Below are 2570 nucleotides of genomic sequence, written 5' to 3' on the forward strand. Positions count from 1 at the left end.
TTTTCATGCTACTTGTGGGTTAGAAAGGATAACCGAAAGTTATTCTTTTTTTTTATGGGTGGGAAAGCTGAACCACAGAAAAGTTTCTCGAAGAAATAGACAAGGAATTAAAGTTTATCAATAAATATCTTCATTGATTTTTGTTTAATGCAGAAAAGTATGATGCACTGTGTTAAGAAAACAATTTTGCCATAATAGCCACATGTTGGAAAAGTCTAAAATTTTAAGGCTACTCGTATATTAATTTTGGTACATGTCCAATGGAAGATGCTTCACACTCCAGTAACATCCTCAAGATACTGAAGTCAGTCTTCTGGATTGGTGCGTTGAAGGCTGGACTAATACTGAGACCCAGGACCAGTCTGGTGTCCACTGGATCAATAATCCTGTCATCCTACAGCCTTGCACTGGAATAGTAAGGGTTTCCTTCCTCTTCAAACTTCTTAATGATTGGCTCTTTTAAAGCTGCTTCATCTGCACTGGAGAATTGTTTTCCTTCACGTGCTCTTTGGTCCTTTGCTACTGTGGCCAACACATTGGCTGCCTGCTCTCCTCCCATCACTGAGACATGAGCGTTTGGCCACAGGTAGAGGAATCTTGGGCTATATGCTCTGCCACACATCCCATAGTTTCCAGCCTCATAGAATTCCCCCAATGATGACAGTTATCTTAGGCACATTGGCACCGGCTACAGCAGCCACCATCTTGGCACCATCCTTGGCAATTCCTTCTGCCTCATAGTCTCTACCAACCTAAATCTGGCAATATTTTGAAGGAACAGCAGAGGAATATTCCTTTGGCAGCATAACTGGATGAAGTGAGCACCCTTTTTTGCAGATTCAGAAAAGAGAACTCCGTTATTTCCGATGATACCTATAGGGTATCCAAATATTCTAGCAAATCCTGTAACTAATGTGTCTCCATATAAGGCTTTTGAATCTGCTTCCATCCATGATTCTAGCAATGACGTCTTGGATATCAAAGTTCCTCTTAAGGTTAGTGCCAACTATTCCATACAATTCATTGGCAGGAAGCAAAGGATCTTTAGAAGACTCAATGGAAACATCCAATTTCTTCTGATAATTTAGATTCCTCACAATTTTCCTAGTTATGTGAAGGGCATGAGGATCATCCAAAGCATAGTAGTCAGTTACTCCAGACTTTCTGCAGTGCAGATTGGCACCTCCAAGATCCTCAGCTGAGACATCTTCTCCAGTTGCGGCTTTAACCAACTGGGGTCCTCCCAAGAAAATGGTAGGCTGCTTGCGTACAATGATGTTTTCATCAGCCATTGCAGGCACATAAGCACTACCTGCCATACAGGAGCACATGACCACCACTATCTGTGCAATATTTTGAGAAGACATAATTGCCTGATTATAGAATATACGGCCAAAGTGATCTCGATCTGGAAATATTTCCGCTTGCCAATGTAAGTTTGCGCCTCCTGAATCAACCAAGTAGATGCAGGGGAGCCTGTTTTGCATTGCAATTTCTTGTGCCCACAAATGCTTCTTCACAGTCACGGGATAGTGGGTCCCTCCTTTGATGGTGGCATCATTGGCAACAATTATAATTCTACTCCTGATACTCTCCCAATGCCTGTAATAATGCCACTGGCACGCACCTCCTCATTAGCATATAACTGGTAACCTGCAAACTGGGATAATTCCAGAAATGGAGACGCTAGGACTATAAGACTGTCCACTCTTTCTCTGGCTAAAGGTTTTCCTCTTGATATGTGGCGTTCTCGGGCTTTCTCACTGCCTCCTAATCTTATTTTCTGTGCTTGTTCATGGAGCTGATTTACAAGTAGTTTCATCTGTTCATAGTTTTCCTGGTAGATGGCAGAACCTGAGTCCGGCTGGGTACCCAGTGTGGCCACTGAGTCCCTGTAATAAGTGCGCGGGCCCGGGACAAGGGCGCAAGCGCACTGCTGCAGGGCTAACCTCAGGGAAGCCCACCTGACAGCCTGTCTGGAGGGAAGAACTAGCGCAACACAGAGGCCCGTGCAGGTTCAGAGTTGGCTATTTCCCAGCCGGCTTCCCTGATTCGGGATACAGCTCAGCTCACGTCCTTACAGACCAACGCGCCTGAAACACCGCAAAGTCTCAGGCCAGCCACAGTGTATGTCTCCTCATTTGTAACAATAATAACAACAAAAATAATGAGTTAACCCTAACTGGGCATTGTGCAAGCCTTCTTTTTTGTTTAAAAGTCATAGCAATCTGAGAAGTAGTCACTAGAATTATCCTCAGAAAGACTGTATAACTTACTCAAGGGCATCTAGCCATTGATGGGGGGAGGCAGGATTTTTGCCAAGGAAGTTTGACCACAGTGCCATGCTTCTCACTGTTGCACCATACTAGTAGCATTTATGATAAATGAGCCTGGGGGGAAACAGCTTGTGGCAGACCAAATAATGGCCCCCCAAAGATCTCTATATCCTAATGCCTTAAACCTGTGAATGAATTACCTTACATGGCAAAAGGGACTTTACAATGGTAATTAAATTAAAGATATTGAGATGGGGAGATTACCTTGGATTATACAGATGGTCTTAAAATAAT

General features: G+C 43.5%; 1 pseudogene; it reads right to left on the minus strand.

Moving 5' to 3' along the window:
- Positions 1 to 229: 229 nt before the first annotated feature.
- On the minus strand, positions 230 to 2344 carry LOC101100676 (annotated as a pseudogene).
- Positions 2345 to 2570: the final 226 nt, after the last annotated feature.

Source organism: Felis catus, chromosome D4, assembly GCF_018350175.1.
Source record: "Felis catus isolate Fca126 chromosome D4, F.catus_Fca126_mat1.0, whole genome shotgun sequence".
In the NCBI taxonomy this organism is placed as follows: Eukaryota; Metazoa; Chordata; class Mammalia; order Carnivora; family Felidae; genus Felis; species Felis catus.